Here is a 23,619-nt window from a genome sequence, read left to right as displayed (position 1 = left end):
GAGGGTTCCTACATTCATAGGATTATTTTATATTTTCTTTGTTCCTACTGTGTGAACTCTAAAGTTATAGATCTGCTGTCTTTGTAGACACAAACCCAAGTTTCATTTTCTACCTTATAGCATCGACTTGCATTTTTCATTATGTTTTGCATAGAGGTCACTGCACTGTTATGATGTGAAAGAAAAACTGCTTTAAATTCAAGGCCTTTCTTTTTTCCTGTCAAGTTAAAAAAAAAAATTTCTCCCCAGAGAGAAGCATTTTGCCAGCAGGGTTCTGTAGCTTATGGGGTACTAGGAAAGGGTGCATAAAAATGTGAAGCACATGAAGGAAAGAATAGTTCATTTAGCCTGTGTGTGAAAAGCTAGACTTCTTTTTCATGCTGTTATAGGAAGTATTTCAGATTTTCTACATATTTGCTTTTTTTCCATTTTGAAATGGTTACTCTATGTCTTCTTCCCAAAGGTACTTAAAATGTGATGACTTCTGTGGAATGTAAATATTAAGGTTGATGTCTAAAGGTCATTTTTAAAATTTAAAACATCTACGCTCCTTCATACTTAAATATTTATGGAACAGAAGTTGTATAAGTTATATAAATGGTAGTGAGTCCTGGAATAGACCCCCGTCTGTGATGCCCGCATAGAGTTGGAGGAAATGGGCCAAGATTAACACCCACTCTGTAAGTATTCCCAACTGGAGACAGACATCTTTAGGGGTTTTCCTGTTTTCCTGTAATTTGAATCTTCTTGGTGAATAGCTATGCAGATGCCATTCCTTTTGGTTTTCCCTAGATGCCCTAGGGGCTTCCCTGGTGGCTCAGTGGTAATGAATCCACCTGCCAGTGCAGAAGATGCTGGTTCGATCCCTGGGTTGGGAAGATCCCCTGGAGAAGGAAACGGCAACCCACTCCAGTATTCCTGCCTGGAAAATCCCATGTACAGAGAAGCCTTGCAGGCTACACTTCATGGGGTCGCAAAAGAGTCAGGTACAACTTAGTGACTAAACAACAGCAAAACGCCCTACTCTCATTGTTAGGAACGGTTCACTGGGGAAGTGGAGGAGGAAGGCATAAATTGAGCTAGCTTGCACTACAGCGGAACTGTGGCGTGTACCCTCTTTGTCCCTAGACTCAGTTCAGTGAATGTCTCAGGCACACATGAAGAAGTCTCAGTGACAGAAAATCCACTTGGTCATTGACTTTGGGTTCTGCCTTTGTTTATTCTTGCTAATTGACTCCTTTTCTAGATCCTCTATGACTTGATATTAACCATAAACCTGCTTACTCAGCAGTGAGAAGTTATTTAAGCTGGCTCTAATATCATACCTTGTTTTTCCTCTGAGTTATTTTGCTTCCTTGAATATTAAAGTCCTTTTGCTTCTTGAATATTAAAACCAAGCTATTGTTTTAATCTTAAACATCCAGTATTTTCTAATGCCTCTTGTCTAGATGAACTGAACTCTTTTTTACTTTAATTTGAAATTTGTATTGGATAAACTGTAGACTCTTTTGATATTTGAATGATCAGATGCCAGTTTTTCACTAATTAAAAAAAAAAACAAAACCCATAATTGAATTTTTTTGTTTAATATTTCACTACCCAATATAGTATTAATGTTTAGTATTGTAAGTTAACTGATTCACTGTGTGTATGCATTAATTAAAGACTGTCATGTAAGTGTTCTTGAATTGGAGAGCTAATTGATTAAAAGCTGAAAATATTCAAATAGGAACATGCTGAGAAAATATTTCATTAGGAAAATTAGTTACAGGTTTGTGAGCCAGAAACTATGAATTCCTTTTAGGTATGAAAAAGGGTTAAATAATTGTGGCTTAGATGGTAAAGAATCTGCCAGCAATGCAGGAGACCTGAGTTCGATCCCTGGGTTGGGAAGATCCCCTGGCGAAGGCCTGTGGAATTCCATGGGCAGAGGAGCCTGGAGGGCTATAGTCCATGGGGTTGCAAAGAGTAGGACATGACTGAGAGACTAAGCACAGCACAGCACAGTTTTTTAAGACTTATGTGGCATGTCTTATTTCTATATATCTTATGTCTATATTTCTATATTTCTTGAGCAGCAAAATTGCTACTTGAACTCAGAACAGACATGATTATATGTGTTATATAATCTATGTGACCAGAGTATTTTTTTTTTTTTCAAATGAAATTCTGATTGCTGTTTCCCTTTTTATGACTCCCTGTTGCCTACAAGATAACACTTGAAACCCAGGCCAACACAGAAGATCCTTCATGGTTGCCCTTTATCTGCTTTCAGCTTTGTTCCAAGCTTCGTCTTTTTTTCCTATCCTGCTTTCTTTTCCCCAAGCTTTCCTCAAATTTTCTGTAGGAAACTACCCACCTTCCCACTGTTGTTGTTGTTCAGTCACTAAGTCCTGTCTGACTCTTGGTGACCCCATGGACTGCAGCACACCAGGCTACCCTGTCCATCACCGTCTCCCAGAGTTTGCTCAAACTCATGTCCATTGCGTTGGTTTTGCCATCCAACCATCTCATCCTCTGTAGCCCTCTTCTCCTCTTGCCTTCAATCTTTCCCAGCATCAGGTCTTTTCAATATATAAGCTCTTCGTGTCAGGCGGCCAAAGTATTGGAGCTTCACCTTCAGAATCAGTCCTTCCAATGATTGGGTCCTAAAGGGTTGATTACCTTTAGGATTGACTGGTTTGATCTTCCTGCAGTCCAGGGAGCTCTAAGAGTCTTCTCCAGCACCACAGTTCAAAAGCATCAATTCTTTGGTGTTCAACCTTCTTTATGGTCCTACTCTTACATCCATACATGGCTATTAGAAAAACTATAGCTTTGACTAGGTGGACCTTTGTTGGCAAAGTGATATCTCTGTTTTTCAACATGCTGTCTAGGTTGGTCATAGCTTTTCTTCCAAGGAGTAATGGTCTTTTAATTTCATGGCTTCAGCCACCCTCCACAGTGATTTTGGAGCTCAGAAAAATAAAATCTGCCCTTTTCCCCCATCTCTCTACCATGAAGTGATGGGACTGGATGCCATGATCTTAATTTTTTGAATGCCAAGTTTTAAGCCGGTTTTTCACTCTCCAGTTTCACTCTCATCAAAAGGCTGTTTAGTTCCTCTTTGCTTTCTACTGTCTCCCCATAAATTTGTTATAATATTTTCTACCTTATTTATTTTCCTCATGCTGTTGTTTCTGTCTAAAAATCTGTTTGCTCTCAATATGAGGCTCTAAAAAAATAAGTTGAAAAATATTTAATGATTCCTTTTGACATTAATATGTATTAAAGTATAAACAATTGAAATATATATACTATACCCCAGTAAGAATTGAGTTGGTGTTGTTTAATTGCTAAATCATGTCTGACTCTTTGCAACTCCATGATCTTCAGCTTTCCAGGCTCCTCTGTCTTTGGGATTTTCCAGGCAAGAATACTGGCATGAACTGCCATTTCCTTCTCCAGGGGATCTTCCTGACCTGGTGATTGAACTTGTGTCTCCTGCTTGGCAGGCGAATTATTTACCACTGCGCCACCTGGGAAGCCAAGAAATGAGTAAGAGTATAGAAATGATTCATTGATGTACTCATTCAAGAAATAATTTTGGAGCACCTACTATTTGTCAGGCATTGTTCTTGGCCCTGGAGATTCAAGAGTGAGGCAGATAGAGAAATCCCTGTCACCATGGAACTTTTGCTTTAGTGGGGATAAGAAGCAGATGTATGTGCTAAGTTGCTTCAGTTGTGACTCTTTGCGACCCCATGGACTGCAGCCCTCCAGGCTCCTGTGTCCATCAGATTCTCCAGGCAAGAATACTGGAGTGGGTTGCCATGCCCTCCTCCAGGGGATCTTTCCCGACCTAGGATTGAACCTGAGTCTCTTATGTCGCCTGCATTGGCAGTAGGTTCTTTACCACTAGCACCACCTGGGAATCCCTAAAAAGCAGATAATAGACACATATAATGGTCAGGCAGACATGCAAAGACTACAAAACAAGGCAAAGAGAAAGAAAGACGTGGAGGAGAGTGTTGATAAAATGGTCAGGGATGATATTTCTGTGGTTATGTTTGAAGGTAGATGTGTAAGAATGGCAATGGCACCCCACTCCAGTACTTTTGCCTAGAAAATCCCATGGACGGAGGAGCCTGCTAGGCTCCATGGGGTCCCTAGAGTTGGACACGACTGAGCGACTTCACTTTCACTTTTCACTTTCATGTATTGGAGAAGGAAATGGCAACCCACTCCAGTGTTCTTGCCTGGAGAATCCCAGGGACGGGGGAGCCTGGTGGGCTGCTGTCTATGGGGTCGCATAGAGTCGGACACGACTGAAGTGACACAGCAGCAGTGTAAGAATGGAGGGAGCAAATTGTGGTCGTATCTGGAGGAAGAGGGTGCAGCATGAGGTTAGAGGGGCTTAATGTTCTTAAGAAACAGGAAGAAGTGTAGATGCAGTGAGCCGGGGACTGATGAGAAGGGCAGAAAGGTAGTACTTGGTGGTCATGATTAGAGTGTAGCATTTTATTCTAAGTCAGAAACAGCTTTTCAGCAAGAGAGTGGTATTTTTTTTTTTTTTTTAACTTGGAAGATAATTGCTTTATAATGTTGTGCTGGTTTCTGTCATATCATAGCGTGAATCAGCCATAAGTGTACACATATCCCCTCCATTTTGAAACTGCCTCCTAGCCCCGACCCCCCATCCCACCCTCCACCCCCCCATCCCTGCCCCCACTCCCCATCCCACCCCTTTAGGTCGTCACAGAACACTGGGCCGAGCTCCCTGTTATACGGCAACTTCCCACTGGCTGCTGTTTTACACATAGCAGTGTATGTATTTCAGAGCCTCTTTGCTTTTGGCCCACCCTCTCCTTCCCGTGCTGTGACTACGAGTCTGTTCTCCACGACTGCTTCTCTATTCCTGGCCTGCAAATAGGTTCATCGGTACCGTTTTTCTAGATTCTGTTTATATGCATAAATATATGGTGTTTGTTTTTCTCTTTCTGACTTACTTCACTCTGTGTAGCAGGCTCTAGGTCCATGCACTTCAGTTCAACTGACTCAAATTTGTTCCGTTTTATGGCTGAGTGATATTCCATTGTCTAGACGTACCACAGCTTCCTTTTCCATTCATCTGTTGATGGACATGTAGGTTGCTTCTGTGTCCTGGCTATTGTAAATGGTGCTGCAGTTAACACTTGTCTTTTTGAATTACAGTTTTCTAAGGGTTCATGCCCAGTAGTAGGATTGCTGGGTCATATATTAGTTTTATTCTTAGTTTTTTAAGGAATCTTCACACTGTTCTCCATAATGGTTGTATCAATTTACATTCCTACCAACAGTGCAAGAGGGCTCCTTTTCCTCCACATCCTCTCTAGCATTTACTGTTTGTAGATTGGCTATTCTGACTGTGTAAGGTAATACTTCATTGTACTTTTGATTTGCATTTAAGACAGTGGCATTTTCAAAAACTTTGGTTGTTGGTGTGGATTGGGGCAGAGAAAAAGATAGGATAGTAGCAGCAGAAAGACAAGTTAGGGAGCTGTTGTGCTCGGCAAGTTCCATGGTGGCTTGGAGTAGGAGGGAATCAGTGAAGGTGCTGAGATGTTCTGATAAAAGTGGAGCCAAGGGAACCAAACCAGCTGCTGGATCGGACGTGGGATATCAGACACAGGAATCGAGGACTCTCCAGTTTTGGACCAGAGACATCGAGTGTGTTAACGGCAGATATAATGTTGGGAACCCTCAGTGTGTCGATGTCATCTAAACCACTGAACCCGTGACTCTTGACTCACCTAAGGAGGGAGTGTTCAGTTCAGTTCAGTCGCTCAGTCGTGTCCAACTCTGCGACCCCATGAACCACAGCGTAGACGAGATGAAACTCCATCTTTAGAGGATGGGAAGAGAAGGCTCTAGCAAAGGAGACTGAGAAGGCAGAGCCCATGAAGTAGCAAGAAGAACCAGCCTTGGAGCCCAAATAAGGAAAGAGTCTGAGGATGGAGGAGGGGTCAGGTGTGTCTGTCACTGTTGAGGGGTCTAGGGGTGCACCCATGGCCTTGGCAGAGTGGAGGCCATGGCTGACCATTGCAGGCATGAGGGGTCTGAGGCCTGAGTAAAATGAGTTTAAGAATGAAAGAGAGTTTTGAGAATTCCCTGGAGAGCCAGTGGTTAGGACTCCATGCTTCCAACACAGAGGGTGTGAGTTCAATCTGTGGTTGGAGAACTAAGATCCACATGCTGAGTGGCACAGCCAAAAAATAAAATTTAAAAAGGGAATGAAGAAAGGAAAGGCAGTTTTGGCTATTGTTGCATTTACTTTTGGTGTCAAAAACCATTGCCAGTACTGATGTGTGGGAATTATTTTCCATATATGTGTGTGTTGTATATATGTGTATTGCCATGTGTGTGTGTATGTATATATGTGTATGTAATACACATTATGTTATAAACCTAAAACTAATAAAATGCTATATGTTAATTATAGCTCAATTTAAAAAACAAACAAAAAGCAATAACAGCGAGAAAAGGCACTGAAGCCAATTAGGATTAATTAATTCAATTAGCAAGCCAATTAATTCTTCCTGAGGAATTTTGGTATAAAGGGAACAGAGATGTGAAGAGGGGAGGGGTTCAGAGATCAGGAAGGTTTTAAGGAGGAAGATAACTTTGGGAATAATGGCAATTTCATTCCCCTCCCCTCTTTTTTTTTTTTTTTTGTTGATCAACAAGAAGACATTCCCTAGCTGAAGCATTCCTTAGCTCTAACGTCTACAGGTCCTATAAAAGAAATGACAAGAATTATCATGGAGAGAGAGAGCTTTTTGCATTCTTTGTGGTGTTGAAATCTTTTAATATAAAGTATTAGATTTCAGTGCACTTGCAATGTGGCTTTCATCTTTAACTTTCCAGATATCAGATGGTATCTGTAAACTGGTATAAAGCTGAACTACCCTGTGTGAGATGTTCTGTGAACCAGAAGTAATTTCAGAATAAAATTTTTAGAGAGGACTTCTGTGTCTGAAACAAAACTGGTGACAGTTAGAGTACTCTAATTCTTTAGAATTCCTCATGTTCATGCCAGTTGTGTCCAGCTCCTTGGGACCCCACGGACTGCAGCCCGCCAGGCTCCTCTGTCCATGGAATTCTCCAGGGAAGAATACCGGAGCGGGTTACCATTTTCTTCTCCAGGGGATGGATGTTTCCAACGTATGCAGAGTTAAACAAATCACACATTTTCCCAATAAAAAGAAGTGGTAGATGGATGTGCCAGTTGCTTAAAAACATTTGAGAAGTACTTAAATACTTGAAGAAAATTAACTGATACGTGCTACTCAATGTTTGTTCTCATAGGTAGGGTTAGTTTTAGTTGAAATTAATTGTCCACACGATTATATGCTCATCTGGCATTTCAGTGTGTTGGAGGGAAATCTCTTGGAGAAGCCTTCTTCTGAATCCTGTGGTTGGTGGCATTTCCACCTGTACTCACATATTGCTGTTCTAACACAAACTGCTTCTTTTAAGTGTTTATATTTTCACTTTAATTTCATGGTAATTGCAATGAGAGCTCAGTATTGAATTCTATGTATAAATTTCTTTCCTACTAATAAAATGCAGTTTCGAAGTTGTATTACCTTAGGCTACCTGCCCATAGAGGGAAGGAAATACTTTTGTAAGTGAGAGGAAGAGCAGATTGGTGGTGGGTTTACCTGATGAAGATTTAGCACCTGTGGGTAGACTCTGCTTCTACATAGAGATTATCAGGGATGATTTTCCAAATTTTTACAAGAAAGCCATTTATTTGTGTATATTTTGAAAGCTGGTGCATCAGAATTTTATTTCTTCTTTGATCACACAGAACATTTTGTTTAGTACAGTCTCAGAAGACAGAGTCCTGCTTCCTGATTGGCATATCTCAAAATAGCATCCCGTGCTTTTTTTTTGCAATGTGTGCCTTCCAGTTTTAGTTCAGTTCAGTCGCTCAGTCGTGTCCAACTCTTTGCGACCCCATGGTGAGCAGGGACTACTCTTTAGTTGCAGTGCCTAGACTTCTTACTGTAGGGGCTTCTAGGTGCGAGGGCTTCTGTGGTTGGGGCACAGGGGCTCAGAGGTTGGGCTGCACTGGTTGTGTTGCTCTGCAGCATGTGGGATCTTCCTGGACCAGAGATCAAATTGGTGTCTCCTGCATTGGCAGGTGGATTCTTTACCACTGAGACACCGGAGAAGCCTGAGAGGAATTATCTTAACCAGGGTGGGTTGCTCAGTTCAGTCATTCAGTAGTGTCTGACTCTTTGCGATGCTATGGACTGTAGCATGCCAGGCTTCCCTGTCCATTACCAACACCCGGAGCTTACTCAAACTCATGTCCATAGCGTTGGTGTTGCCATCCAACCATCTCATCCTCTGTCATCCCCTTCTCCTCCTGCCTTCAATATTTCCCAGCATCAGGGTCTTTTCCAGTGAGTCAGTTCTTCTCATCAGGTCGCCAGAGTATTGGAGTTTCAGCTTCAGCATCAGTCCTTCCAATGAATATTCAGGACTGATTTCCTTTAGGATGGACTGTTGGATCTCCTTGCAGTCCAAGGGACTCTCAAGAGTCTTCTCCAACACAGTTCAAAAGCATCAATCCTTCTGTGCTCAGCTTTCTTTATAGTCCAACTTTCACATCCATACATGACTACTGGAAAAACCATAGCCTTGACTAGATGGACCTTTGTTGGCAAAGTGATGTCTCTGCTTTTTAATATGCTGTCTAGGTTGGTCATAGCTTTTCTTCCAAGGAACAAGCATCTTTTAATTTCATGGCTGTAGTCACCATCTTCAGTGATTTTGGAGCCCAAGAAAATAAAGTCTCTCATTGTTTCGTTTCCCCATCTATTTTCCATGAAGTGATGGGACTGGATGCCATGCTCTTCGTTTTCTGAATGTTGAGCTTTAAGCCAACTTTTTCACTCTCCTCTTTCATGTTCATCAAGAGGCTTTTTAGTTCCTCTTCACTTTCTGCCATAAGGGTAGTGTCATCTGCATATCTGAGGTTATTGATATTTCTCCCGGCAATCTTGATTCCAGCTTGTGCTTCTTCCAGCCCAGCGTTTCTCATGATGTACTCTGCATATAAGTTAAATAAGCAGGGTGACAGTATACAGCCTCGATCTACTCCTTTCCCAATTTGTAACCAGTCTGTTGTTCCCTGTCTAGTTCTAACTGTTGCTTCTTGACCTGCGTACAGATACTCAGGAGGCAGGTCAAGTGGTCTGGTATTGCCATCTCTTTAAGAATTTTCCAGGTGGGCTGCTACATGGTTGTATTTCCTTGAAATCAGGTGGTCCTGCCTGTGCTGCAATTCAGTTCAGTTCAGTCACTCAGTCGTGTCCGACTCTTTGCGACCCCATGGACCACAGCACGCCAGGCCTCCCTGTCTATCACCAATTCCCAGAGTTTACCCAAACTCATGTCCAGTGACTCGGTGATGCCATCCAACCATCTCATCCTCTGTCGTCCCCTTTTCCTCCTGGCCTCAATCTTTCCCAAAATCAGGGTCTTTTCAAATGAGTCAGCTCTTCGCATCATGTGGCCAAAGGATTGGAGTTTCAGGTTGAAGCCCTGTAGTTACTCTGTGCTTTTATAAGAGATTAATTGTGATGGGGTCATCCAAGAAGAGTGAATGGAATTATTTTGTTTTATTTTATTTTTTAGGAACTTTTATATAGACTGAACCTTCCTTCAATGATTAGGAGAAACAGTGACAATTGAGGCAATCAGATGCTTCAGAGGAGAACTGGTAAAACTAAGTAGATAGGTTTGGCCTTTGTTTTGTGAAAAGTAAAATTCCACCAACCCTAAATTAGAATCAGTATTGGAGAGATGAATCAGAAATAAAGATGCTCCCTGAGTTTCTTGTGACTTGCTGTTGCAACAGTTTTCAAAGGTCAGTTTTCCTTAAGCAATACGAAAAAAGAATTTGGTTTTCTGTGTCCAGGGTAACTAGGAGAAAACACATCTTTGAACCATATGGTCAGGCCGTGTACATGGAGTCCCTGGAGTCCATCCAGATAATCTTCCACCAGAGGGGAGAAAAGAACCATTGTTCATGAGGGTTCAAATCATGGAAGTTGTTCAAGTCTTCTAAGCTGTGCTCCTATGGTTTTACAAAGGGTCTTTGTTAAATGATCAAATTACATCCAAATATTGATAACAGTTATTGTGCTAGGAGTGGTCATTGCTAGTGTTTGGATGTACACTTCTCCCCACCATTTTACCTATTAAATTCTTTGTAACTCTAGGATGCAGAATTTTGATGACTGTAAGTGAAAATCTGCCAATTTTGCTTTGGCCCCATTCAGAGGCTCCCTCGTTGTGAGCCCTCCTCATTCTGAACTCCTTAATATTTTATTTTCCTTATTCTATGGCAATTGTTACTTGTATTATATTTAATATTTGTATAAGTATCTGTGAGACCAGCAGATTCATTCATCTTGAATGCTTAATATCAAGTTAAGAAAAAGAAATCCTTTCCTGATGAAATACAGAAAACGTAGTTTCCTTTACATCTTAGCATTTTCTTTACAGACTCCACCAGTCCCTTGTGTACTCTTGTGGCTTTTTCCAAAATCCCCTTGCTGTTAGTTCTTTAATTTTTAATAACCCTCTTTCCTTCATGGCCAGAAATCTGTAATGCCTGGGGTTGGTATAACAAACTGATTTCCCTTTCATAATTCCTGTGACATTTCTTAGCTAGTGTGGGTACCAACAATTTATAAGTAAGTCAGTTTATTTCCCTTTAGGTGCCTAGAATGTGAATTTATGCTGTTACGGCACCTTGGATGCCTGGGTACAGTAACTGGTACAGGCATTCAGGTATCCTACAGGTACAGATAACTGAGTAATAGGTCATGCTCCATGACTTATGGTAGTTATATAAGTTCCCCTGTAAATTATAAGAATAAATAAGTAATTTCAACATATATGATAATTTAGTAACAGTTTATAGAGATATTATATATGGTAGGTTTATGAGATAGCTAAAACCTTTGCCTGCTATTGAACCCTCCTTTCCTGCCATCAACATCAGCCTTAAAGTCAACATCAGCCTTAAATCCTCTTTTCCTAGAGTTTAAGGCAACACATCTCTTGTTACTCAGCTCTAGCTCTGACATCCAGTAGCTCTGCATCCTTCTACATGTATTACCGTGTGAAATGACACGAGACTCTGGGTTACAAAGAACTGACAATCAACTTGAAGTCACTAAAGAAAAAAATGAGATTTATTGGGAAGGTGCTGCTGCTGCTGCTGCTAAGTCGCTTCAGTCGTGTCCAACTCTGTGCGACCCCATAGATGGCAGCCCACCAGGCCCCGCCGTCCCTGGGATTCTCCAGGCAAGAACACTGGAGTGGGTTGCCATTTCCTTTTCCAATGCATGAAAGTGAAAAGTGAAAGTGAAGACGCTCAGTCGTGTCCCACTCTTGGCAACCCCATGGACTGCAGCCCACCAGGCTCCTCCATCCATGGGATTTTCCAGGCAGGAGTGCTGGAGTGGGGTGCCATTGCCTTCATTGTGACAGAGTAGACAAGGACTTGACAGCCAGGCTTTAGAAAGTCAGACATCCAGCTGGCTGGTCTTCAAGGGCTAGGATCACTGGTTCCACGTTACCTGTGCTCTCTCTTGCTCTCATCTTGACTCTTAGTACTTGGTAGTTCAGCATCTCTGTCCCGATTCTCTTACCAGGCTGGAAACACTGAGACTGGCTGCTTATAAGCTGGTGTTTTCTCTGCTTTGCTGCCCTCAGAGGTGCAGAGGTGAGGTGCAGCTCAGTTTTGGTTGGAGAAGTCCCAGAGAATGACTGGCCCAAGTGGGATCTCTTGTCTGCTGCTAGTCAGGGCACAGCGCTCCCAAGACTGTGGTGGGTGGCAGCAGGGAAGATCCATTCCAGGCAAAGGGAAAGGATGTGCTGGCCATTCAGAACTTCTGGTTCTACTTCTTAGTAATAGGTCATGCTCCATGACTTATGGTAGTTACATAATTTCCCATGTAAATTATAAGAATAAATAAGTAATTTTAACATATATGATAATTTAGTAGCAGTTTATAGAAATATTATATATGGTAGGTTTATGAGATAGCTAAAACCTTTTCCTGCTATTAAACCCTCCTTGCCTGCCATCAACAGCAGCCTATTTCAGTAGGCTATTTCAGTAACCAGAGAGTGAGCATGGTTCTCTTGCATCTTCTGCATTGGCAGGCAGATTCTTTACCACTGCAGCTCCTGGGAAGTCACTATTTTAAGGGGAAGTTAAAGCATTTCAGAGTTGTTAATATCCTTGCTATTTAGGCACATTTGTAGCAAACATTATTCTCTGTTGCACCAGTGAGATTGGAGTGGTAATATGATAGTAACATGGTGATTTCTCCTTAGATAAATGATCACTTTGATTTGCTTTCTCTTCATTGAGGATGATGTCCATGTGGTTTCAGAATGATCTAAATTGTATCAGTCCTAACTTGAAAAGGCAAATATCAGTACTAAGACATTTTCCACAGCAGTTAATTAGATTACTCAAGGGAACATGTTTTCATTTCAGTTGTGAGTTTCTTTAGTTAGTCATCTTTATATTATCACAACTGTTTATTGTTGAAGGTACAGCATTGTTTTCCATTTTTTCCCCATGGTCTCGCATCATGGTTTATTTCTTAAGTGTCTAGATGAGACAAAGGACAGATTGCTTAATGAATACTCTGTTTTAATATTTGAAAGTATATATGAGTTCCTGAGTCAGGGTTATTTCTAGATTTAAGAATGCCAAATATAATTTAATTTAAAGTTATTTCTGTAAGTCTGTTTGGCAAGCTCTTTAAAGAAAGTTTTTTCTTCATTTTGGGATTTTTCTGATTTTCTAACCAAGTGAAATTTTAGAAAGCTGGATAAAGTCCTTAAAAGCAAGAAAGCTGACTTTTAACCCTGAACTAGAAAATTTGTTCTCCTCTCTTCATAGTTAACTCAAAAACTTAGAGAAGTTAAAAAGAGAGAGAGAAAGAGAGAGACAGAGAGAGAAAGATGAAAGACTTAGTTCCTTAAGAAGCTTTTGATACTTATGGCTCTGTAGCATCTGTCCTTACTGGAATCTTGACACCAGGAAGGGAGAAAAACCCTCACATCTTTTCTCAATGCTTTAGCCTTTCTTCTTGAATCCTCTACCTGAGGATTTTGTGTCGGCCACTGCGGTCTTGTAATTTAATTCACGTTTCTCAGATCATATTCGTTCTACATTTTTGGAACTCTCTAATACTGTTCTTTTGTGAATGTGGTTATAACAAAATCTCTTCTGCATCTGGATTCCTCTGCTTTATCTCACACCACATCAACAATCCTGTTGTGTTTCTGCTTGGGTGTTAATAGAAAACATTCTACTGGGCCATGGGGATGCCCATGCATTTTATAGATCACCTGAATAATTATCAAGTTCATAGATGTGTGTGTATATTTATGTAAAAACCTTATATGTTTTAGTACAAACACAAGTCTTATGTGACAGGGATTAGAAAAGGAGAAGCAAAGACTGAGATGCAAATAGGTTGTTCGGTTCAGTTCAGTCACTCAGTCGTGTCCGACTGTTTGCGACCCCATGAATCGCAGCACGCCAGGTCTCCCTGTCCGTCACCAACTCCCAGAGTTCACTCAAACTCATGTCCATTGAGTCAGTGATGCCATCCAGCCATCTCATCCTCTGTCGTCCCCTTCTTCTCCTGCCCCCAATCCCTCCCAGCATCAGTCTTTTCCAATGAATCAACTCTTCGCATGAGGTGGCCAAAGTATTGGAGTTTCAGCTTTAGCATCAGTCCTTCCAAAGAACACCCAGGACTGATGATCTCCTTTAGAATGGACTGGTTGGATCTCCTTGCAGTCCAAGGGACTCTCAAGAGTCTTCTCCAACACCACAGTTCAAAAGCATCAATTCTTCAGCGCTCAACTTTCTTCACAGTCCAACTCTCACATCCATACATGACTACTGGAAAAACCATAGCCTTGACTAGATAGACCTTTGTTGGCAAAGTAATGACTCTGCTTTTGAATATGCTATCTAGGTTGGTCATAACTTTCCTTCCAAGGAGTAAGCGTCTTTTAATTTCATGGCTGCAGTCACCATCTGCAGTGATTTTGGAGCCCAGAAAAATAAAGTCTGACACTGTTTCCACTGTTTCCCCATCTATTTCCCATGAAGTGATGGGACCAGATGCCATGATCTTCGTTTTCTGAATGTTGAGCTTTAAGCCAACTTTTTCACTCTCCACTTTCACTTTCATCAAGAGGCTTTTGAGTTCCTCTTCACGTTCTGCCATAAGGGTGGTGTCATCTGCATATCTGAGGTTACTGATATTTCTCCTAGCAATCTTGATTCCAGCTTGTGCTTCTTCCAGCCCAGCGTTTCTTATAATGTACTCTGCATAGAAGTTAAATAAGCAGGATGACAATATACAGCCTTGACGGACTCCTTTTCCTATTTAGAACCAGTCTATTGTTCCATGTCCAGTTCGAACCTTTGCTTCCTGACCTGCATACACGTTTCTCAAGAGGCAGGTCAGATGTTCTGGTATTCCCATCTCTTTCAGAATTTTCCACAGTTTATTGTGATCCACACAGTCAAAGGCTTTGGCATAGTCAATAAAGCAGAAATAGATGTTTTTCTGGAACTCTCTTGCTTTTTCTATGATCCAGCGCATGTTGGCAATTTGATCTCTGGTTCCTCTGCCTTTTCTAAAACCAGCTTGAATATCTGGAAGTTCACGGTTCATGTATTGCTGAAGCCTGGCTTGGAGAATATTGAGCATTACTTTACTAGGGTGTGAGATGAGTGCAATTGTGCGGTAGTTTGAGTATTCTTTGGCATTGCCTTTCTTTGGGATTGGAATGAAAACTGACCTTTTCCAGTCCTGTGGCCACTGCTGAGTCTTCCAAATTTGCTGGCATATTGAGTGCAGCACTTTCACAGCATCATCTTTCAGGATTTGAAATAGCTCAACTGGAATTCCGTCACCTCCACTAGCTTTGTTTGTAGTGATGCTTCCTAAGACCCACTTGACTTCACATTCCAGGATGTCTGGCTCTAAGTCAGTGATCACACCATCATGATTATTTGGGTCATGAAGATCTTTTTTGTATAGTTCTTCTGTGTATTCTTCTCACTTCTTAATATCTTCTGCTTCTGTTAGGTCCCTACCATTTCTGTCCTTTATCGATAACAGGTTGTTACCCAGGGTAATTGAGGACACACACCCAGGAATGCATAACATACAGCAAGGAAGAAAATTGTTCCCTAAAAAGGATTAGGCTAAAACCTTGCATAGGAGCAGAACTGTAATCAGACCTCAGATTTTTGAAATACAGGCAAAAATCCAACCTGTCTTAATTATTGTAGCCTGTTTCTGTTTTTAGATTCCTGACTCTCTACCTTCCATGCTGCTTTTAGCAAACGTAACCTAAAGCTCTGCTGCTCTAGCTTTATTTTTGGACTTTTTCAACCTAGAATGAAGTTCATAACTGAATTGTTTTCACCTGGACTTGTTTTCTGCAGTTCACATAGAGCAGCACAGGATTTATCTCTAGCCAAGAAACATTGATAGTGCCTCTGTTGTATTCAAGACCTAATATCGTCACTGTAGGGAATTCAGAGAGGAGCAGGATGTAGCCTGTGTGCCTGTGTTAAGATTTTTTTTTTTTGCTTGGTCAAATAAGAGTTTTATAAATTATTACAATCAATAAGTGAATCTATAAAGTCAAATTACATGTAAATTAATTATATAATTAATTTAGATGTAAAATAATTATATAATTAATTTACATGTTATTGGCAACAAACTATTAGAAAAGTAAATAAATTGAGAAAAAAAGGAAAGGTTGTTTCTTTTACACTGTTAGAGTGATCTGCATCCTACCTAATCACATAAACAGAGCCTAGAATAGACATTGTTGCAATCAGCTCTGAATTTTCAGTTATGCAGAAATGTCCTTAGGAAAATATTCAAGCAGTTTCCCTGAAAAAGATTGTGATGGTAAAGAATGTCCTGTGACCATTTATAGAGCTTTGGTAAGTTATCCTCTGATGGTTGATAGCTTTGGTTTTCAGGAGAATAGTGCATCTTCCCGGAGAAGGCAATGGCACCCCACTCCAGTACTCTTGCCTGGAAAATCCCATGGACGGAGGAGCCTGGTAGGCTGCAGTCCATGGGGTCACTAAGAGTCGGACACGACTGAGCGACTTCACTTTCACTTTTCACTTTTGTGCGTTGGAGAAGGAAATGGCAACCCACTCCAGTGTTCTTGCCTGGAGAACCCCAGGGATGGGGGAGCCTGGTGGGCTGCCATCTATGGGGTTGCACAGAGTCGGACATGCCTGAAGTGACTTAGCAGCAGCAGCAGCAGCAACAGCAGTGCATCTTCCATGAGAAGCCATGCTCACGCTCAGTGGCTCAGTTTCGTCCCACTCTTTGTGACCCCATGGATTATAACCCTGTAGGCTCCTCCATCTATGGAATTTCCCAGGCAAGAATACTGGAGTGGGTTGCAGTTTCCTTCTCCAGGGATTTATTATTTTTTTTTTATTAGTGCTCTAGGTGCATGGGTTTTGAATAGTCTGTTCTCAGTCTTATTTTCCCAATAAATAACCTTGTTTTCAGGGTGCAGTTGAACGGAATGCAATGCTTTTCAGGGACAAATGTATTGGTTGATGGAATTATCCAAATTTACTGATAAAATTGGTTCATTTTTCTCCCTCCAGAATTTAGAAAACATTCAAAATTGTGTAATATTAAGGAGAAAATTCCATGGACAGAGGAGCCTGGTAGGCTACAGTCCATGGGGTTGCAAAGAGTCAGGCATGACTGAGCAACTATCACTCAAGGAGAAAATCGCAAAGTTTCTATGAAATGCCATGAATGACATGTCGATGTTTTTGGTATGTGGTTAAGAAATGACTTTTAAACATTCAGTTCAAACTCCTCCGGAATTTCACAGTATTTTGAGATTTAGTTGATTTACAATGTTGTGCTTATTTCAGGTGTACGGCAAAGCAGTTCAGTTATGCATATGTATGTATCTGTTTTTTTTCAGATTCTTTTCCCTTAGAGGTTATTACAAAATATTGAGTATAGTTCCTGTGATACACAGTAGGTCCTTGTTGCTTATCTATTTTATATATAATAGTGTATATATGTTGATTCCAAACTCCTAATTTATCCCTCCCCATTCCTTTTGGTAGCTCTAAGTTTGTTTTCTATGTCTGTGGCTCTATTTCTGTTTTGTATATAAATTCACTCGTATCAGTTTTTTCCATATTACACATGTAAGTGGTACCATATGATATTTGTCTTTGCTTGCTTCACTTAGTATGATAATCTCAAAATCCATCTGTGTTGCTGCAAATGGCGTTTCATTTTTATGGCTGAGTAGTATTCCATTGTATAAACATACATCTTTATCTGTTCATCTGTTGATGGACATTTAGCTTGCTTGTATATCTTGGCTATTGTAAATAGCACTGCAGTGAACACTGGCATGTGTGTGTCTTTTCAGATTATAGTTTTCTTCAGATATATGCTCAGGAGTTAGATTGGAGGATCATATGGTAGCTCTATTTTTAGTTTTTTAAGGAACCTTCATACTTTTCCATAGTGGCTGTACCAATTTACATTCCCACCAGCAGTGTAGCAGGGTTCCGTTTTCTCCACATCCTCTCCAGCATTTATTATTTGTAGACTTTTGATGATGGCCACTCTGACCATTGTGAGGTGATACTTCATTGTATTTGCATATTCTTAATAACTAGAGATGTTGGGCATCTTTGCATGTGCCTTTTGGCCATCTGTATGTCTCCTTTGGAGAAATATCTGTTTAGATCTTCTGCCCATTTTTTGATTGGGGCATTTATTTGTTTTTTGATATTGACTTGTATGAACTATTTGTATGTGGGTGCTAGTCACTCAGTCATGTCTGACTCTTTGTGACCCTATGGACTATGGCCTGCCAGGCTTCTCTGTCCATAGGATTCTCCAGTCAAGAAGACTGGAGTGGGTTGCCATTCCCTTTTCTAGGGGATCTTCCCAACCCAGGGATCGAACCTGGGTCTCTCGCTTTGCAGGCGGATTCTTTCCCTTCTGCGCCACCAGAGAAGCCTCCTGTTTGTATATGTTGGAGGTTAATCCCTTGTCAGTTACTTCATTTGAGAAAGTATTTTAAATAAATAACATTTCAATGAATATGTGGGAATTAGGTAATGACTGACACCAGAGGAGAAGTATTAAGTCATAAAGTTTTTAGGGCTTATTAAAAAGTTAAGGGTTCACTTCAGTTCAGTTGCTCAGTCGTGTCCGACTTTTGTGACCCCATGAGCCACAGCACACTAGGCCTCCCTGTCCATCACCAACTCCCAAAGTCCACCCAAACCCGTGTCCATTGAGTCGGTGGTGCCAGCCAACCATCTCATCCTCTGTCGTCCTCTTCTCCTCCTGCCCTCAATCTTTCCCAGCATCAGGGTCTTTGCAGATGAGTCAGCTCTTAGCATTAGGTGGCCAAAGTACTGGAGTTTCAGCTTCAGCATCAGTCCTTCCAATGAATATTCAGGACTGATTTCCTTTAGGATGGACTGGTTGGATCTCCTTGCAGTCTAAGGGACTCACAAGAGTCTTCTCCAACACCACAGTTCAAAAGCATCAATTCTTCGGCACTCAGCTTTCTTCACAGTCCAACTCTAACATCCATACATGACCACTGGAAAAACAGGTTTATTGAAATATCCTGAACATTTGCAAACCAATCATAATGTGAACATTTCGCTGTAAAGCTTTACAATAGAAAGAAATTTGTTTCATGGAACTATTAAAATTGAAATTGAACCTTTTTGGGGGAAATTTCAATCTTTTCTCTATCACTTTTCAAAATAAGCTGTGTCCCCTCTTTATACCTAAGTATTTAATGATATTAATTCATTAAGTAAATGACATTGTATTAGAGTTATATGCATAAAGTAACCTTTTTCTCTTAACCCTTTTCCTAATCTTTAAACAGTTTCCTTAATGTTTTCTTTTTTCAGTTTTTTAAAAAACCTTTCTCCATTCATTTTTTCTGGATTTTCCAGATGGCACAGTGGTAAAGAACCCGTCTGCCAATGCAGGAGATGCAAGAGACATGGGTTCGATCCCTGGGTCAGGAAGATCTCCTGGAATAGGAAATGGCAACCCACTACAGTATTCTTGCCTGGGAGATTCCGTGGGCAGAGGGGCCTGATGGGCCACAGTCCATGGGGTGGCAAAGAATCAGACATGACTGAGCATGTGGGTGTGTGCAAAGAGTCAGACATGACTGAGCATGTGGGTGCACACGCACGCGCACACACACACACACACACACACACTTTCTACCCGCCCAACCCCCCACCCACCTCACCCCCTCTGCATCCCTTTTTCCAAGTACCTGTTTTCTCCAGGTTTAATCTTCTTTGGTCCCATCTGCCTATATGGCCCTACTTGCGTGAAGATCAGACATCTGGCAGCCTTATATGTCTGAGCTAGCTCCACATAAGTTGATACGAAGCAAGAGTTTCTGCACAGATGAGAACTACCACAAAGCCTATATGGTAAAGCCTGTGGTCAGTGGATGCCCGAGCTAATATTTCTCCACTCAGGAGAAGGTTCCTAGTTCTGCTTTGAACATACCCTTTGACTCAGACCTCTGTTCACTCGGTGTTCTAACAAGCCTGTTTATCTAAGCTGCTCAGCACAGGGATGGTTGAAGAATCTGTGGCAGGACTGAGGAGGGTGTGGTGGTGTTAGAAGGAAGTGGCACAATTACAGCTGTAAGAAGGAAAGCTTAATGGCAAAGAAAGGATGAAGTGTCTCAGTGAAGCAGAGGAGCTCACAAATATCGATTATTGAGATCAGGAGGCAGTGGCCCTGTATACTTGCTGTTAAAACCTGCTGGCTGTCACTGGTTCATAATTGACCCCATCATCAATTGAAGATTAGTTTTGGTTTATTATGTGATATTTAAAATGTTATAGAAGTGCATAGTACTTTTTAGAATTAAAAATTTTTTTCATAAAGGCAGGCATTTCAAGAGATCAAGTTTTGTTTACTTGTAAATATGACCAAAGCAGATGTTAGTACAGTATTTTTGTTGGTTTCTTTCCCATCTTTTCCTCTATGTCCACTGAGATGGTGTTTTTACAAAAGACTTTTGTCTCTTCTCTTTGAAGACAGACCCTTTATCTTAATTTCTACTAACGCTCTTCTGTGGTGTGGTTTGATATATACACCTCTGCTAACTCCTAAGTCGCTTCAGTCGTGTCTGACTCTGCATGACCCCATAGAGGGCAGCCCACCAGGCTCCCCCGTCCCTGGGATTCTCCAGGCAAGAACACTGGAGTGGGTTGCCATTTCCTTCTCCAATATACACCTCAGTGTCCCCTAATAAAGATAGTCTTCATAGCAGTAGATAGCGAATCCTTCCTATAAAACATGAGCATACTGATTAATTTTCCACGGCTTCACCTTCAGCCTCTCTCCTTACTTTTGTTACATGGCCAAGCTTCTTATTTACCTGTATATATTTGGTGACACTTCTTTCCCCCACACACCTCTCAAGCTTCCCCATCCATTTCCACTCTACAGGAGTCCACAGAGTTGGCTTGAACTACTGGCGTCAGCAGATCCTCCTGATATTGATTGATGTAACAAGTGCGGAGGCTGTTTTAGGGGCTAGGAAAACACAGGAGAGCCAATGAGTAGAATTCCAGGCTCTTGAGTAGTTTGTGTTCTAGTAGGGGAGGAAGACAAACAAATAATTTAGATAGTGAAGCAAGAACAGTGCGTGTGCTGGGCTGAGGGGGCACCAGTGCAAGAGGGGAGCCCCAGGAGGGCTCTGAGGAGGAGCTACCTGAGGACCCACCCAAGTCAGGAGGAGTCTTTGATTGCAGAGAGCATGGCTGCTCATCGCTGGGTGCATCGGTGCCTATTCGTTGAATGAATAAATGAAAGAATAAAGCAGAAGATTATTGTGTTAAGTTTCTTGTGTTTTATACAGAATAGTTTAGTGAACACAAACACTGTACATGCCCTTATCTACCAACTCTCTAGAAAGAAAAACACATAGGCACTACTTAAGTGAAGAAACTAAAGCTAACACTTCTGATGTGAGAGGAGATTATCTAAGCCTTAAAATATGGAGTTGGGAAATTCACTAATTCTTAAAATTTTTAATTTAAAATTTGCTAGATGTGTAGCAGTGTGTTAACATGCTATGGAGGAGTTAAAAAAAAAAGAAAGATGGAATTAATGTGAATTTGTTCCTCAATGGCCTTCATAGGGGAAACACCAGTACTATAGGAGAGTTTGATGAGACAGCATATGGTTAATGATTCAAAGGCTTAAATGATTCAAGTAAATGTTGTTGGTCCTGAAAAAGGAGAGTCTTTGTGGGCTGGAGCTTGAGCAGTCACAAACACAGCTCCAGATTCTTGAGAGACTTGTTGAAATGAAGTCTGCTGCACAGAAGCAAAGTGCATATAACTCGATAGTTTTCCCATATTAAGGAGATAACTTTCTGTCCTGGCTTTTGTGAAGAGCAGGCTACATACTATTTGTGTTTGAAGAACTTTTCGTAAGATTTTTGGATGAGCTTTGGTTTTGCAGAAAAATAGTTCAGTGTCTTCCCATTGTCACTGAGGAGGACGAGGATGAGGATGGTTTGCGAATAGCGGATGCGGGAGATGATTCCTTTGAACCAGTTAGCATGTAAAGGGAAAGCACTTTCCCTTGGGATTTCTTTTTCTTAATTTATTTTTAATGGGAGGATAATTGGTTTACAACGTTGTGTTGGCTTCTGCCGTACAACAGGAATCAGCCACAAGTATATGTGGGTCCCCTCCCCCTTGAGCCTCCCTCCCACCCGTCTCGGTCGTCACAGAGCACAGGTTCCCTGTGCTGGAGAGCAGCTTCCCATCAGCCTCTAGTCTGCACATGGCATTGCATATATTTCAGTGCTACTCTCCCCCTGAGGTTACTGATACGTGTGCACTAGTCCTGGGAGCTATGGAAATATTTGACATTGCTGTTACCTCTTCTTGTCCTTTAATTTCTTAATTAAGTGAATGTCTATGAGGTCAGATGTCATGCCTGACTTTTTTGATTTGTTGCCTAATGTATTTCTTGGCTGTGTCCTAATCTACTTTTTTGCCCTTTTGCAATTCTGTCTTCTGAGGATAGGAGATATCTTGAAACAAGGGTGAGTTGTAGATCGGTCTCTCTCCTGTAGGGGTCGCTATGAGAGTGGCAGTTTGGGATCTTTTCTGGCCACCCAGAACTGTGTGGCATGACTTGACACAATTAGCCTAAGGATTGTGAGATCTGGTTTGTGTTGATATTTTACTTTTGAGGGTCATATGAGCTGTAACTCCCATCAAGAATTCTGCAGGCTCATTACTATGTATTTTATCACTTTGGTTCCGTAAATGCTACACCTGTGCATTTTTTTTTTTAACCTCTCATATTTGGTGCATGGTTATTTTAGAGTTCTCATCATGCCCCATTTGCAAATGAGAAATCTATGCACATAGATACATTAAACGTTTTAGTGGCTTTTGCAGCACAAATGCAAATGATGGCAGCCTAAACTTGGCCTTCTCTAGGACCTCAGATTACTATTTAATGGGTTTGTCACTCAAGACACTTGCTGGCTGGCTCCAGTGCTTTTAAAAAATTGAATCGAGCATGATGAGGTGCATCCCCTTGATTAAATGTTTTTCCTCCTATGCAATCACCATTATCTGTTTGGCTCCCATTCTTTTGAGGCAGCCCTGCATTGCAAATCAATATCTTTCTGAAGAGACAGTGTCTTGTGAATTGCCTGGACAGAATATGCACGGTTACTTTGGCTGCAATGCTGCTGCAGAGCCCGGATTACTCTGTCTTCCTGGGAACTCCACAGGCAAGTCCATCGTGTTTAGAGGAAAAAAAAAGAGAGATTCTTTTGGGAAAAAAAATTAAAGTGTTAAAGCTATTGATCCTGAATGTGAGCATGTCCTTTGTGTTCTCCTGAACCATTTTTGGTCTTCTTCCTTGGAGATTAGCTTCTCTAGGTATTTCTGGGTGTTTTTTTTTTTTTTTTCCCTGCTTTTGCTTCCCCCTTTCTTGGTTGTAGTACGGCCGTACCATTTCAGCTTGCTAGTGCAGAAAGATGTGAATTCAGTTGCTGTATGAGCCTGGCCTGGTGCAAACACATTGCTAGAGACATGCTAAAGAGTTCCAGGTGATTCGAGCCTGAGAGAGACAACAGCGAAACGGTAAGACGGAGCATGCTTAAAATTAGAGCAGGGGGTTTAATTTGGAGCATCTCAGCAAGTCTGAATCCTGACTCACTCATTTACAACTTGAAAAGGATTCATTTTGTGCATGTCATTTTACTCACTCCCTTCTATTTAACTGCCAAAACCCATCACAGGTTGATCCAGGGGCTATTTAAGCTAAAGATCTGACAGGAGGTTACCAACGGCAGAGTCTCTTGAGGTTTCCGAGGCTACTGCTTGTACTTTGTAAACACCAGAAGCAGCGATAAGATGAGGAAAAGGTTTGCGACTGTGCTTCTTTGCCAGAGCTGAATGTT

General features: G+C 41.3%; 1 protein-coding gene across 7 annotated transcripts in view; it reads left to right on the top strand.

Annotated features, from left to right (window-relative positions):
• The window catches only part of CDK14 (cyclin dependent kinase 14), a 664,341-nt gene that overhangs the window by 108,365 nt on the left and 532,357 nt on the right, over window positions 1-23,619 (top strand). The window contains exon 1 of one of the 7 annotated variants that reach the window (XM_070369891.1): window positions 23,279-23,299. The exons of the other annotated variants lie outside the window; for them this stretch is intronic. The gene's annotated coding sequence lies outside the window, so the exon portion shown is untranslated. Of the gene's footprint in view, window positions 1-23,278; window positions 23,300-23,619 lie in introns of those variants that run through there. 7 annotated transcript variants of the gene reach the window in all.

Source organism: Bos mutus, chromosome 4 (genome assembly GCF_027580195.1).
Source record: "Bos mutus isolate GX-2022 chromosome 4, NWIPB_WYAK_1.1, whole genome shotgun sequence".
Lineage (NCBI taxonomy): Eukaryota > Metazoa > Chordata > Mammalia > Artiodactyla > Bovidae > Bos > Bos mutus.
This window is presented reverse-complemented; position numbering and strand designations above follow the sequence as displayed.